Source organism: Lissotriton vulgaris, chromosome 2_1, assembly GCF_964263255.1.
Source record: "Lissotriton vulgaris chromosome 2_1, aLisVul1.2, whole genome shotgun sequence".
Classification (NCBI taxonomy): domain Eukaryota; kingdom Metazoa; phylum Chordata; class Amphibia; order Caudata; family Salamandridae; genus Lissotriton; species Lissotriton vulgaris.
The window spans coordinates 654,270,106-654,287,469 of record NC_141687.1 but is presented as its reverse complement, the minus strand read 5'-3'; positions in this window follow the sequence as shown (position 1 = coordinate 654,287,469).

Below are 17,364 nucleotides of genomic sequence, written 5' to 3'. Positions count from 1 at the left end.
GTTGCTAACAGCTAACAGTCACATAGAAGGATCGTGGCGTACCTCTCGCATCAGGGTAAAGGCCACATACGCTTCAGGTCAGTCTTACAGAGAAGTAACAACCAAGTAAGGTTTAATTCAAATGGACGATAGAGTTGCCAATTGAGAAAAAGAGCTATCTTGTTCATTGAGCCCATTTTCAATGGAATTAAACCTTAGCATCCATTTTAACTCTCGAACATTTAAAATATTCGCGATATTGCCACCCCGGGGTCCTAAGATAGCCTTTTCTAGGATTACCCATTTCAAACTATCCGGTGTGTGACCGGCCGTGGAGAAATGCTCAACCAAAGGTGCACCTTGAGCTTGGCACCGAATCCTACTCATGTGTTGAAGGATCCTTGACTTGGCTTTCTGCTGTGTCTGACCAATGTATATTTTTGAACATGGACATAGGATAGCGTATATGACATTTGATGAATTACAGTTGGTGTGTGTTCTTAGCGGAATTTTGTGATCAAGGTAAGTGAATTCCTTAGTTTGAATGACACTGTCACATGCTTTACAATGGCCACATCTGAAGTGGCCCACAATGGCAGGCAGATTCCAAAGAGTTGTGACCGTAGGGTCATCCTTGCTTTTCAAATAGGAGCGAACTACATGGTCTTTTACACTTCGGGCTTTCTTGAACGCATGTAGGGGTGGGTTGGGTTGATTGATGTCATCTGATATTAATTCCCAGTGGTGGTTGATTATGCGTTTAATTCTGTTGCTTTGGGTGTTAATGGTAGTGACGCATACAATCCTGCCTTCCTGATCATCCTTATCAGTTTTGGGGGTAAGCAACTCCTCACGAGGATAAAACCAAGCTCTTTTCCTCGCTCGCTTGATTAATTGTTTGGGATAGCCTCTACTCAGAAGTCGTTGTTTAAGTTCTTCTGATTCCGTGAAGTAATGATCCTTGTGGGAACAGTTTCTGCGAATTCTCAAGAATTGCCCAAATGGCAAATTGTCACGCAGGGCTCTGGGGTGGTGACTGTTGTAGTGTAGTAATGAATTCCTTTCAGTGGGTTTGCGGTAGAGTGTTGTCAGTAGGTGACCTGAACTTACATAGATGGTAAGATCAAGGAAATTGATTCTGTGATTGTCGGATTCAATAGTGAATTTGAGGTGTTCTGATTGATTATTTAGCCAACCGAAGAACAGCATCAATCCTTCTAGGTCTCCATTCCAGATTAGCAGGATATCGTCTATGTACCGCATCCAGAGACCCAGCCGGTCTCTGAATGGGTTAACTTGATTGAGGATAGTGTCCTGCTCAAAGGCTGCCATGTACAAAATGGCTACATCCGGGGCAAAGGGCGCCCCATTGCGACTCCGGATGTTTGAATATAGAACTTTTCTTTGAATATGAAAAAGTTTTTTGTCATAGCTATGCGTAATAAGGCAACAATGAACTCGGTAGGTACTTGGACTGGTGCCGTGCGTTGGTGAAGGCAGCGTGCGATGACCATTAGCGCCTCATGTTGGGGAATGGATGTATAGAGGGATACAACATCGCAGGTGGCAAGTCGTTGCTGTGTGGCATCAAATGCGGAGTTTTCGATAATGTTGATGGTGTGCATAGTATCCCGTAGATATGCAGGAGTGGCTTCAGCCAGAGGTTTTAAGAAGAAATCGATATATTTTCCCAGAGGCTCAAGCATGGAGCCACAGCCCGAAACAATCGGGCGGCCGGGGGGAGCTGCCATCGACTTATGAATTTTAGGTAGTGTGTAAATTGTTGCAAGCCGTGGATACTTCTTGTTGAGAAAATTGAACTCCAGTTCCGATAGGAAACCCTGTTCCAGACCCGCTTGGGTTAGCTCCAAAATCTCGCGGGCAATGGTCATTGATGGATCTGATCTCAATTGCTGATAACTGGTTCCATCATTCAATTGTCTTAGAATTTCAGACTCATAAGCGGTGACGTCCTGCACCACAATTGCTCCGCCTTTGTCAGCAGGTTTAATAATAAGCTTCTCATTCCGGGCGAGCGATTGCAAAGCCATTTTCTCATTTTTACTGGTGTTGTATTTGGTGAATAACTTAGTTCCCAACAGTTGTAGCACATCTCTCATAACCACTGATTCATACGCGAGAATTTTGTGCGACATTGTGCTGTTGAATGGAACAAATGTGGAAGGTGGTCTGAGCCCAGTGACCGATGGTTGTTTGGTGGGTTCAGAGTTCCGGAAAAAATATTTTAACCTAATCTTCCGAAATAGTTGAACCAGTTCCATATGAATGATGAAAGAATATTTTAAATGTTCGAGAGTTAAAATGGATGCTAAGGTTTAATTCCATTGAAAATGGGCTCAATGAACAAGATAGCTCTTTTTCTCAATTGGCAATTCTATCGTCCATTTGAATTAAACCTTACTTGTTTGTTACTTCTCTGTAAGACTGACCTGAAGCGTATGTGGCCTTTACCCTGATGCGAGAGGTACGCCACGATCCTTCTATGTGACTGTTAGCTGTTGGCAACTCTAATGTTGATTTAAATCTAACTTTACGAGGTTGTTAATTTTCTGTGAGACTAACCTGAAGCGTATGTGGCCATTACCCTGATGCTAGAGGTACGCCACGATCCTTTTATGTGATTTTTATGTGATTGTTAACTTCCAGTGAGATTTTGGACGGCCTTTACCCTCATGTGAGAGGTACGCCGCCTCCTTCCTAAAGCGCTTTTCGTACCTATTCATCACTTAATTCAATGTTGTGGGCACTATATTTGTCTAGTATAACATTTAAAATGAGTAGCAAGATTTGTGGTCTTACCCTCATGTTAGTAATATGTCACTTCCTATTGTGTCTCTGAAACTATCCAGTCTAGCCACACTCTTAGTAATGACATATTATGTATGCTTAATCGGCTATTTCCTTTAAATATACTGACTGTAATTGTGTTCCGTCCCGGATTAATCGGGTAGGTGATCTGTCTTTGCTCATTTGAGGCATAATCAGCATAATTGTGGGCGATTTGACTCTGACATTGTAGGTCCCTCTGTCACCTTACAAGCACTCATGCTAATATTCCAATGTTCGCGTATGTTCAACACTGATGTGTATGACGTAAATACCTGGTGTTCTTGTTAGGTATTTATAATTAATAATGCTTTTGAACACGCGGTTTGTTTGATTCTAAATACAATTTTGTATTTTAATTCATTGAATTAAACTCGAGCACTTTAGAGTGAGTGATAGTCTTTCCACCATGCCTATACGGGAGCCCGGCACCACGTGACTCGATCACCATGGTGATATTTGGACACCCGGAACCGGACTTCGCTATTGCGATTTCCAGCTTGTTGCGGGATGAGATTCACTCCATAACCGGTAAGCGGTATGCAGGAGTGTGTGAATGCGTGCTAAACGACGCTCCCTTTATGGGCCGCTTCAACATCGTATCCTCCTTTTACTTTTAGGATAGCTCACAGCCTCCTGTCTGACTCACCCAGACTTTCTCACGATCGTATGTTGATCGCGTTTTACACACCCTGAGGTGAGTGCTTATCCGACCTTTAAGTCTCATTGTGGGGATGCGGCTGGCTTTTCTTTTTAGTATATTTAGGCCCCCGCTATTTAATTAATTTTATTCCTCAGTGTCAATATTACTGACGGTACTTCGGACCATTGATACAGATTGATTTGGGGTCGTCTAGTTACCGCCTCGTGGTAAGTTTCCCCGCGCCATTATCCATAACTGCTGATTGTCTCTATAATTCACTTAATATTCAATCTACTCCTAAATGTGCCTTGTAATTTAATACTAGTTTCGCCATCACTGACGACACCTTTTGGACCGCGTTGATAGACTGAATCCGCGTCCTTTTGAATACCACCCTGTGGTAAGTTTTGTATCTATTGTTAACTTTCGAGGCAGCACTTGGTCTACCGTAACTATCATCAGCTGACCCTTTGCTTATAATCTGTGCCTTTATTCCGAGCCTATCCTAGTGTTACTGAATATTGAGTTGTCAAGACGCTGCCACCGACCCCGGTTTGGCCGCTCTCTTTTTCTCTCCGCAATGTCAATCGAATTATTTGTGCATTTATCGCTGTTGCAACTATAATTAAATGTGGAAGCTCTTATGATTAATTTAATTTACCAAATAACGCACACCAACTATGTGGCGTAGTAATAACCTAATCCCCTACCATTACTAGATGGTACTGATGTGCTTTTTTACTCTGGAATAAATAGGGATAATATTCCTCATTGCTAATCTAATAATTTATTTTAAATAGGTGTGTCCCCACCCCCGTCCTGATGAAGACCCCACCGCAAGGACAGTAATTGTACCTGCATTTTAGAGGGTCGAAACGTTGACAACCTTTGGCATTATCAACTCCACGCCTCATTGTTTTCATTTTTTGAACTTTGTGGAGTATGTTGTTTTGTGTAAATATTACTTTGAACCATGTGGTCCTCATCTCTACACACACTGTGTAGTATGGAGAAATGTTCATATATATATTGATTAAAGTGTCACTTGCAAATTTCTTCCTCCTTCCCTTCACTTTATCCTCACAGGATCACTTTCCCTCCCCCCTTGCTTCTTGGGGCACTGTGAAACCACCAATGTACTTCCGTTTTGACATATAAGTATATATTTGGTATATATTTTCACATTGTGATTAAAACAATGTGTACATATTCGTTTCTTGATTGATTTATTTTCATTTCTGTTCTGCAATTTGTTCGTTAATTACTGGGACCCCTTCCTCTTATCACTTTGACAACCCAGGTCCCAGTGACTTCAGCTGGGTACTCCCCCCTCTTGATACCCTACCTGGTATGTACCAAGGCGTCTTTCAGGCTCCTACCCTTTTTAAAGGAGAACAGGGGTTTTTCCCAATCGTTCTTGTTACTTGTGATTATTCTCCAATTTTTGTTGATGGATTTCTTTATCTTATCTGACAAGGTGCTGTATGTGGTTACACACGTAAGAGGCATCTCTATGTTAGTTTTTTCAGTCTCTTCAAGAAGGGCATTGCGGGGTTGGTTGCGTGCCCGAGTCTGGCCTTTATTGAGAATTCTTTGTGGATATCCTCTTTGTTTTAATTTTTCTGTCAAATCATTTGCCTGGATTTTATAGTCTGAGATGTTACTACAATTCCTTCTCAGGCGAAGAAATTGTCCATAGGGCAGATTCTCTCGCAGAGGTCTCGGGTGAAAGCTGTTAAACTCCAAGAGGTTATTTTTTGCAGTGGGCTTGTGGTGGGTCACGGTTGTAAGACATGTGCCCTCTATTTTGATCTCTACGTCGAGAAAGACAATAGATTCCTTGCTGTGATTATGAGTGAATCTCAAGTAAGGATCAAGAGTATTGATCCAGCTCAGAAACTGAGTGAGGCTGTCTTCATTCCCTGTCCATAGGAGGAGAATATCATCAATATACCTCCTCCATAAGCCTATGGAGGAGGCAAAGGGGTTTGTTGTAGGCAGGATATGTTTGGTTTCGAAATCATATACATACAAACCCGCTACGCTAGGAGCGAAGGTACTACCCATTGAGGTCCCTGTGCTCTGTAGGTATAATTGTCCTTTAAATTCAAAGTAATTTTCTTTGAGTGCCATCCTTGCACATTGTAAGATAAATCCTTTCCCTGTACTGACTGCAGTGTGTGCCATCTGACCACCCATACTAAACAACTCAACTTGGAACCTGGCAAAGTATGGATTCAAAAATCTCACACTAATTGTAACTCTGCCAATGTTGTTTACTTGATAACATGCCCCTGTGCAAAACAATATGTTGGCATGACAACACGAAAAGTGAAAACACGCATTGGCGAACACCGTAGCAACATTCGTTGCAAAAAAGTTACAACGAAACTCAGTGAACATTTTTTGCAGGCAAATCACACTCCCAATGATATGACCTGGACAATTATTGAGCAAGTCAGTAGCCCCAGAAACAGAGACAGCATCCTGTTTGAGAAAGAACAGCGCTGGGTCTATAGACTCAGCACCCACATTCATGGGCTTAATGACCAAATACCTTGGACTATTGTCTTAAAACATTAGCCTTGCCCAGGTCTAGTATTTATCATCCTCAATTATTATGCACTCTGCCTTACTGGCCGCCTTTTGCCCCCGTGTACTCACTGTCAGTCGAGCTTGACCCCTTGTACCATTGGGCAGATGACTGGTCTCTGTGTTCCATTCCAGTATCACTATTAATGGTTAATTCACACTGCACGCAGAATATTCTGCCGCCCCCAGCACCTGGACAAGATATGGATAATTTACTGAATATCTTTTATCCTTATTCTTTTTGTCTTGTACCTTGATTAAGCGGGAGTCGGACGTTACCCTCTGTAACACCTCAGGCTGGTTCTTGTCATATTCGTGAGTATGTCAACCGCTTGAACAAAACACCCTTAGCTTGCGTTTCAAGCCTCACAACTCCCAAGCCTCTATATGATATTCTTACTACGTAGTCCCACGCTGACACCATCTCTCGCGGGACTACGCTACTTTAGTTCCAAGCCTCGCTATGAACTAACAGCTCCCATAGGCCCGCGCTCTGGCACCTCCCTCATAATACCGGGCTCGCCCTTCGCTCAGGATCCACGAGATCCAGCGAGGGAACAGCTAGGTACCGATAGGGTGCTGAGCGTTGCGGGCGTAAGAATTCTTCGTTTTTGATACTCCTGATCAGATAAGTCTATTCCTTGCAAACTCTGCCAGATTTCTAAAAAACCCTTTGTGTTTGTCTGTTGTTTCCTTCCCTAATTAGGGTGTGCCATTGTCGCTCCCACCCCCCTCCTGAGTACTATGGGGCGTGGTTCACTTTTTATACAAGTGAGAAGTGTTTACTTTTTTCGCTCACATTTGCGTGCCTGATTAGAACTATAAGTCACGGCCAGCAGAGCAATTGCTATTCACATTGCAGCTCTGCGTTTCCGCTGTACACTTCGGGGATAACTTCCCCGACGCCCTATTATAGGTAGCGATTTATTACGGGTAGCCATTTCCTGGCTTCTCTCACGGTCAGACTTAACACTTCAAGTCTCCACTTGACAATCTGTTGCTTCACCACACGTACAACAGATCACGCTGGACTCGATTTTTTAGCGCTAGTTGAGGCCCACCACTCCGGCTTGCGGCACAACTATTTCTCTACTTCCCAAGCATCTCGGCCACGGCCTTTGATAAGTATGCCAGCACGTATCACGCCACTGAAAAGCATCAATAATAATGCTTAATGACCAATACTCATTGATTTCATGTTATTTGTTTGTTTACTTGTCTGTTTGTCTTACTTTTTGGTCCACAGACTTCTAGGTTCCTCACAAGAGAGGTAAATCCCCAACTTATTAGTTTGTTCTTTTTATCTGCACCTTTTTACACATAGTGCTATTTTTAACTTTCACTGCCTTTAGCAGGGTGAGCCTTAACGCGCCCACACCTGTTAAGGTAACACTCGCTTACTGGTCCTGAAGAAAGCCCTGTAAAGTCACACATACCATGGGCAGAAACATGTTGACCTCTCTGTAATAGGGAGACACCAGTATAATTTATTTGGCTAGTTCTCCCTTCACATAGTTATTTTTTATTATGTCAAGTTGACCAGCTAATAAATTATTTTTTGGTACAACTCTTGGCATTTTTAAACCTCACTTTTTTCACATCTCTCCTTCACAAAACCTGCTCCGCAGTCTCCTGGCGTCGCAGCACACCGGGGAGGCATTCGATCTCTCCCGGTGTACCCGATGATGAAGCATGTCACCACTAGGGCGAGTGAGGGTTTCCTGAAAAAACTTGTATTTTTTCATGAAATTGGTCCACCTTTTGGACCACTTCCACCTGGCCTCTTATCCTACGTGCTATAACGCTTCTCTGAGGGACACTCTTCCTTTGTTTATTTGATAATTGACTGGGGTCTAAGAGTGCCCTATAACCCTATCTCTCCCTTTGTTGACCAATGTTCTTTGGCTAACCTTAACAGATCTCTAATACAAAGGTTTCCTAGCCGAGTCTAGCATCCTGAAAATGCATAACATTCTAAAATAAAATTGTTCATCCTAGCATTAAGGGCCAACGGCAAGGTCTTAACCGGTGTCAGATCCCTACTACCAAATTCCCGCCATCACGGTGTGAGTGGCGCATGCGCAGAGGACTTTACCCTCGTTGCCAACTGTAACTTTCCTTGTCGTGGGGGCCCCCTTTCACTCGACGCCATCTTAAAGGTCGTCCGAGTTCCCGTGTGAGGTATCTGTAAGAAGGACAGCGTGGACTCCCCCCCCTTCCCCACACTCTCTTCCGCCGGAGCGGATATCCGACCCCCGGGAAATTCGTAGGAGGGGCATATATAACCGTCTCCCCCCTGGGAGGGGCCTATGGCCGTCTCCCCCTAGGCGACCCATCCGTAGTGGGTGCCGCCTCCCTGCGGGAGGGGCCAATGGCCGCCTCCCCCCGGGCGCTCCCATCCATACTGGGTGGCGCCCCCCATAGGGACCTTGAAATCACTGCTCACCGATCATGACCTTACCGCCACAGGCCGGATAGTTGACCGACTATCCGGCCCCCCCACACCTCCTAAAGGTCATGCCTCCTCAATCCCCTTAGCCATGCTATGAAGTCTCCTATGAGTAAATCATTCCCCGCCCTGGACAGGTGTACCCCATCATTCAAGTAATAGTGATCACCCCGAATACACCCATGGGGAATGCTTTGCAAATGCGCGGAACGAAACAATTTCCCAATTTTATTGTTGACCCTCTTTACCGAGTGGTTCAACGCTGTTACAGAGAAACCCCCCCGCCAAACTCTCCTGGGGATCATGTGGGACCAGGCAATTGTGCACCCCGGGAGCCTCCTAGCCAACCAGCTGACTGCCGACAATATGTGTTCCACTAACACCCGTCTTCCCAGTCTTACCAAATCATTGCCCTCCAAGTGCACTATGATTACAGATGGCGGTGACCTTTGCCGCCCTAAAAGACCCCCCACAAACGATTGAAATTGGTCAAAACAGAGGCCTCCCTTTCCATGGAAGGTCACTCTGAACCCGTATTCCCCAGATGCGTGAGTCGCGTCACCTGCCATGAATATGTCCCCGGCGCGCCTCACGTATGAGTGGCCCACGACCCATACCACTTGCTCTCCAGTCGGTGATCCTTGACCGCTGGTCCTCTGGTGATGGGTTGATCCCAAATTCCGCCCCGCGTCACAGGCTTGCGAAACTGTAATTCAAACAAAAGACAAGCGTGAGTGCATTCCATCAGTCTTTTACAACATGTGCAGTCGCACATACCTCTTGAAACAGTTCGAGGACCAACGGCCTAACTGTTTCACTTCTTCCGCACCCAGACCCTGAGCCGTAGCCTCAGTAGCGGCCCCTATTCTGAATGAGTGGGTCCCAAAATCGCACGGGTTCATGCCCGCCGCAGCAATTGTAAGTGCCAGCACCCTTTGAAACTGAAATTTCGTCAACGGGGTGCCATCCTTGTGTCTAAGCAGGCTCCCTCCCCATGTCGCCGGCCTCTGTGCCAGGTAGTCCTCTAAATACCTTATCGGACAACTAGGGCTCCCTCGAGCGCGCTGCACAATAACACTACTCCCCAGGGCTTCCTGGTCTGTCTTGGACCTGGCTATCGAGATTAGCATAGAATCACCCCGTATTTGAACGTGATCCCTGCATAGGCCTCCCTCCATATCCTTCTTGTTCCTCGCCACGAGTTCCCTTACCCCCATGGCCCCATCGAATGCCAATGCGAAAGCCGCTCGGAACAGAACTACCTCAGAAGGGGAGGAGCATGTCTCATCAAGTTTTGCTAGTAGCAGAGACAATCTCTCTAAACCAATCGGGTGCCTCGTATCTTGTCTGCGACCCTCCAGGCGTTGCCAACCGTGGAGCGCCTTCCTGACTAAGAAGGAACCCGTCGGGTCCCGTATGCCGTGAAGCTGTGCCATGAATGATATGGCCGCCCTATGTCTGTTGGCAGTTGCGGCTGATCGGCCTTCCTTATGAAGCGCCACTAAGAACCCCAGGAAGGATTCCTCCTGCCCCCAGCTATGTCTCCCTGCCGGCCCTAAAAAGGCGCAGTATGAACGAAACGCTCCCTCATAGGCTTTCCTCGTCCTGGGCGCTAAGCTGGCTGCCACAAGGTCCTGTAATCCGGGGCACCGATCTGCCATAGTGCTTCGGGGAACGGTGCCGCCACTAGATCCGCTGTGGGTAGATAACACCTGAAAGCCTGCATGTGTGAACGAGAGAGTGCATCAGCTGCATTATTCAGTACACCCGGCACATGTTTTGCCCTGAACTGTACATTCAATCTCATGCAACGCAATACAATCTCTTTTAACAGTCTCAAGATCCACTTGCAGCGTGCTGCCTGCTGATTAATGCACTCGACCACTGTCATATTGTCAGACCAAAACACTACTGAGCGGTCCCTAAAATCTTCTGGCCATGCCAACAGAGCCACCCAAATGGGAAATAGCTCCAAGAACCCAATGTTACCTGTCAGGCCACTGGAGTGCCACCACGTCGGCCATAATTGCGCCGACCATCGGTTACCAAAGATTGCGCCAAATCCCACGCTCCCAGCTGAGTCGGTCCATAAACCCAGTTCATCAGGCGATGCTGGGGGTTTGTTCCACGCCACCCGACTGTTGAAGTCCGCCAGAAATGCCATCCAAATGCGCATATCCTGGCGAACCTCTGCCGACAGTCTAGTGCGGTGGTGTCCCTCCTTGAGGCCGGCCATAGCCTGTGCAATGGAACGTGAGAAGGGGCGAGCCATCGGTATTACTCTTAAGACAAAGTTAAGCTGGCCCACTGTTTGTTGTAACTCGTGCAGGGTCACTTTTTCTTTACCCAGGCATTGTATTAAGGAAGCCCTGAACTTGGCCACCTTCTCCATTGGCAGACGGAAGCATCCCTCCACAGAATCGAGCTCAATTCCCAGAAACTCCAGTGAAGTAGATGGCCCCACTGTCTTAACTGGTGCCAATGGGACCCCAAACTCCTGCATGAGAATGCAGAAGTCCTGCAGTGCTTGTGCACATTTCGTAGTGCCTGCCGGCCCTAAGAACAGGAAGTCGTCTAAATAGTGCATCACCTGTCTATGCCCAGTGGCCTCGGTGAACGCCCATTCCAAAAAACAGCTGAACATTTCAAAATAAGCACAAGAAATCGAGCAGCCCATGGGCATGCATTTATCCATGTAATACTTCCCTTGGAACGTAAATCCTAGCAAGCGCTGGTCCCGCGGGTGTACCGGGAGCAACCTGAATGCTGATTCGATGTCTGATTTCGCCATCAGAGCACCGGGGCCCAGGTGATTCAGTAGGTCGACGGCATCGTCGAACGATGCGTATCGAACTGAACAGACTTCCGGGTCTATGGCTTCATTCACCGAGGCCCCCCTCGGGGCCGACAGATTGTGAATGAGTCTATACTCCCCTGGGTCTTTCTTCGGAACCACTCCTAGAGGTGAACACACAAAATCTGCCACTGGCGGGCATGGAAAAGGTCCTGCTACCCGTCCCAAGCTGACCTCTTTGGCAATTTTCTTGGCTGCCACTGCCGGGTTGTGTTGAACAGATAGCTGATTCTTACAAGAGGGGCTCCCCCAAAAATTCCCCGCCGGGATGTTGAAGCCATATAGGAAACCATTCCTCAAAATCCCGGCGGATACATGATCCGGGTATTTGTTCAGCCAGGGAGTCGAAGCCATGATGTCGATGGGTGAAGATGATTGCTTCCCAAGCATCACATCAATCCTGCTTGGATCCCCCCTTTCCTCCCGAACTACCGCTCTTTGACCTACAGCTACTTTCTGGGTGTGAGGAGTTCCCACAGCCCGCACAAGCATGCCGGAACCTACATGTTCCCTGGGGCCTGTTACAGTTACCTCTGTTGAAACCCCAACAAACCCCACGCTTGCCCCCATTCCCGCCGGTCTTGGGCTGTGATTCCTCACCGGCGTTTGCTCGAAAGGGCTGCGCCGGTCTTTGTTGAACTGTCCCAGACCCGCTCCCGCCTGGCGAGGATGTACCCGTCGATCCAGGCAAGAGCTGTTTGTGCCATGACACCGTGTCGAGACAATCCCATGTTAAAGTTACGTCAAACTCTTTAGATTTTCGAAAGTTAACATCGTAACCCTTCCATTCATTCCCCCCGTACATTGTATAAAAAACCATGATCCTGTTCTGGTAACATGATAGATCGGGCAACACTTCAGGTTTGCGTTCCCCCATTACTGCTGTAAATATAGAAAAGGCCTTCACCCAGTTCGCTATGGTCTCGTCGACCCTAAATTCCGCCATCTTGGCCCGCCATACGCTGGGGTACCATAAATCTTTCTGGGTCTTTGCGTACTCTATCTCACGATGGTCGGTCAACAGTGAAAACATATTAATATATTTGTCCCCCAATATAATTTCCTTTGTGGCCGCCGGGATGTGCTGGGCCAACCTTTCCCGCCTCGAAGGCACTGAACTCTCCCCACCATTGGCAATGGGTTCTTACCGGGTTCAACCGCCGTGTCTGCTGTCTTTTCTCGGCCATCCGCCGTCACTCCCGGTGCCACCTGTGAGGGAATATAAGGAACATTCGCCGTCCCGGATTCCCTTGACTGCCGTAACTGCTCAATTATTATTCTGGCTTCTTCGGCCGGATCCCCCGCAGCCACTGCCCCCCCCCTGTTTTCTTCTTTAGCCAGGGTAACACTGCCGCTAACTGAAGGGCCAGTTCTGGGGGCATCTGATCATCCTCAACCGGCGTTATCACAACGGGGATTGGTAAACCCACATCCGGACCTGGTACCGGGCTGTCCACCGGCGCTACCGGGCCTGCTGGGGGCACCTCCGGGACTGGGCCCTCCCCGGAACCCGCCCTCTTCTTACTACGCTTCCCCCTACCCTCTGGGGTGACGCCCGGCAAGGCCGGTCCTATCACTTTCTTAGGCCGCCACGCGAGGTTGTTCTGGGCTGCTATATGTTTCTTAACCTCTGCCAGGGCCCGACCGATCGAATCCACTTTACCCAGTTTTCGGTCCATTACCGCCATTCGGTTCACCAAGGTGCATAGCATCTTCTCCATCTCGGAGCTCTTTCCCGCTTTTTTGCCAGACATGCCTTCGGTTACTCCGTCCGACTTGATCGACAAGGTCCTAGATCCTCCACACGCCTGACACTGAAAGAGAAACAACAAAGATTACAAGTTCTCAAAATTGCTGCTTGTTCCGTCGAGGGCTCACGAGCAACGAGTGGTGCAGCCTTCCGAGCACTGGAACAAGAGGATGCTTCATTGGATTCCTGCTCTATTTATCCGTCTGCGGGAGGGCGGGGCCCTCCTCGGGTACGCCCACCTGGGCGCGGTCTTCCGGGCGGGTGTCTAGGACAACCCCTTCTGGGCGGGAAGGGCGTGCTCCGGCTACGCCGCTTTGGGCATACCAGCCGAACCACGGCCCGCCCAAAATGGTTTCCCGGGGGGATCGGGGCACCCATCCATACGTTCGGGGGGACCGAGTGGTCTTCCCTTTCCATTCCCCATGGTAATCATCATCCGGAAGGAATGGGATTTGTCTCTGCAGGTCAATGTTGTTTTAAAAGGGCTCCACCTGACTTTTCCCACAAATGGATCACTTCACTGGTCCCCGTGTTCTGACATGTGCTTTTTGAAGTGGATCCCTTGCGAAGGGGACAGAGAAGTCATATATGATTTGGATAGGCAGAATCCCCAGAAAAAGTGATGAAGAAGAATGAGAAGAAAATGTTTTAAACATTTTTTTAAGTGAGATTATTCCTACCCTAAAAAATTAGGTGTGTTTAACTGTTATTGCACAATTGATATACATGTAAACTCTCCAACAAGCCACGTCATTAGTGGTGCAAGGTCTGTCATCTGCTGTGGCATGTTACTGGCACAAACACACGAAATGTAGAGATCTAACTACTTGAACATTGAATGAGTGGCTGTGCTTTCTGTTCCTTTAAACCTGTTATCAGTCATTAGGCGGAACTAATGCTGTATGGGTTCCATCCATAGCACCAAGAACATGGGGAATGCCTCCCAATCATAGAAGTCTACCTTTATATTGTTCAATGTTAGATTGTCTGTAGGGAATAGTATGTAATCCTCCATATGTTAGAGCATTACATTCAAAACTTGTCTCAAAACAGTTCAAAAAGTTTGTTGGGACATACTCTTCCAGTCACTAACAGCATACTGGAATGAGCCTATTGACAACAATTAAGAACTGACATTATGGTCACAATAGGAGTGATAGCTGTTGGATTTCTGAGGCCAGGAAGCACTTCACCTTACAATTGTTAGACTAATTCTTTAAATCCTTCTCTATTATATTGTATTCTTGCATGGACTGCGGATCAGGAAAAACGTTGTAGACTCCTTCTGGATTTCCCTTTCAATATGGACATATCTGTACATGAATTGTAAAATTGAAGCATCTTTAAACTGTGAAATCATTTTAATTTTAAAACAATTGAAAGTCTATACAAACAGGGTAAAAAAGTGTATGTATATTTTTCCAATTTTTTTGAAATAATCCATACAATTGAAAAATTCCACTTGCAGCACTAGGTTGTTATCTATGTACAAAAAAGCAACCAATTTAACATGGATTTTTTTCCTGTAGCTGTATTGCCTAATTTTAAAATTATAAGCCATTCACATGCATAACATCTCATATTTTGAGGCGTTTATTATAACATTTTTACACACAAACAACAAAAATAACTTTCAATATAATTCTTAGAAGAAAAGAAATGCCGTAGGCTTAAACTATATTTTGTGCAGGTGCTGCGGTATAGTGTATTTGTTCTTTAGTCATTTACATACTGATTAACAATTGTGTCAATTATGTCCGTCATATTGTCAGACATAGAAATTGTGACTACACAATCTTTATTTACCCATAGAATGCCTGAAGTATCTGTCATTGAAGAAGGACTAAATATATCAATGTTGTCCATTTAGTTAGTCCATAATTAATTGGCTGTTGATGTATACATTCTGTGATGGAGTTTGTACTTATGTATGTATGTTGACATAACTTTCCACACATACATATACACAAGTCCCGACAGCCATTTTATCATTTGCCACCTAGACTTCAAAGCTACAATACCTTCTCAAACATTGCTGTTTGATATTTTCCTGTGGATCACAAAATGGTAAATTCTACTGCATGGAGTAAGAGCTTACAATTGTGCTAGGGGACCCTGAAGAACTACTGCCAATTATGTGGTTCACCCGTTTCTCAGATAAACTCAAAATCTGAACACTATACAGTTGCAATATTTTTTAATAAAGAATGCTTAAATTAATCTCAAAATGAACAACATAGAAATGTTGATCCTTGTTTTGTAATTATTTCTAATATGGAAATTGATTGTCATTTTGAAAGCTTTTGCCAAAATCACAAAATCTGAATAAAATAAAATGTTTGGCCATATATTTTTTATGCGGTGTCACAATAGTCTTTTCAAGTATCAAAGAATACAAAATGCCATTAGAGATACCCTCTTCTGTTTCTTACATTTTAAACTCAATACCATTATTTTATTGTTTTTTAATAAGTGGTAACTGTAGCGAGAAAAGTATATTATTTAACAAATGTGTCAAATAACTTATTAGAAAACATTTTTGCAATCACAATTACATTATTCAAGGCCATTTTTTATTTTATACAAAACATGTAGTTAAACATGCATGTGTTCTAACATATGTTTGTATTCTCTTTTTTGATACTACAAATCATCTTATACTAAAACTTAAACGTACATTAATAGCACGTTACAGGTTATCTGGATCAATGTATTAACTATTTAGGACAGTAGTTATTGCCATTTTAACATTGCTGATAATGGAATTTAATGTGGACGGTAAAAAAAAAATGACATGAATAATTTTTATGAGTCACATGTTTTGCCCTCTATCTTTAATTTCCTGTAAAATATCTAGATCGTTAAAACTTGAAAAAATCCAAAATGATGCTACATTTACTATATCAATTAGATAATTCCTGAAATATATTTGTATAACAATAATCATTTAACATAATGCATTCTGACTTTTCTGATTTGTCTTAAAATTATTTTTGTTGTAATAGAATAGTTTTGGCCTTGTTATAGTTCTTTTCCACCATCTCAGGTTTGGAGGTGGCACAGCCGCTGTTATCAGTCTAGCTGTGGTGGACAGATTTATGGCTGAATTTACTCTACCCACAGTATCTGCTGAAATAGGAAGACAAAACAGTTGGAGTTGGCAGAGGTTAGATGGAGTTTTGGCCATAAAACCACCAAACTTGTAACTGAGATATCAGATCTCCTTGACTGAAGACGATTTTACTTCTGGCGGGACTACTGCATCCACCAAACTCTAAATCAGGCCCTGAGTCAAAAACATTGCCTACAGCCATTTAGTCCCAATACAATTGAATTCCCTTAACATGAGTGTAGGTGCTGCATCCCCATGGGAATGGAGTAGCCCCACATTTTATCATGGGAAAACACATCTCCCATTTGGACCATGTATTCATTCCATCAAGAATAGTTTCATAAAGTTTTAGTTCTAAATATAGCAGCATAATTTTCAGTCACCAAGTGATCATTTCATGTATTTTTCACAACTCTAAAACACCCTTAGAAAGGAGTTGATTCTTTGCTAGAGCTATAGTGGGTATCATGCTATCTTCAATTTCTTTGTAGCTGTTTTTATGAAGCAGATGAATAGACTAGTGAAGAAATCCTGTAACTTGATTGTTTTCCAAGACTAGAGGAGTTCCCTTGAGATTGGTCTTGTATCTGCATTTCATGCTTCTACATACTGATGAGAATAAATTCACAGATGCAGATCTGTAGTTTAAGGTGAATGGATGACACCTCTGCTTGGATTTGTCCATGGAGTGTTGGTGATGGCTGTCAGCTGTTGATACTACCATGATATATTGGTTTGCCTTGTCAGCATATTGATGTAGGGCAATGTCTTGGTTGGATTATTAATCCCATCGATTGTCCTTATCTACATTGAATATGGGACCAAAAACTGATTCCTTTTGACCGGCTGTTTGACAGAGATCAAGGGGGCTGGTTAAGTTGGAAGAGGCCACCTGAATGTACTGTTATTCTTGAGCCAGGAACGAAATCTATTGATGTCCAGAAGCTACACTGGTTGTTTATGTATTTATTTTTATTTAGATTGGAAGCCAATGAAACAGATGGACTGCATATATTAACAATTTAGGACATAAGTCTATGTACAGATTGGGGGATATCACACAGAATATTAGTTATTATTTTAGGTGCAGATATTCAGTCGTAGACTTGATCTATGACATATGCATAATGCAAGGAAA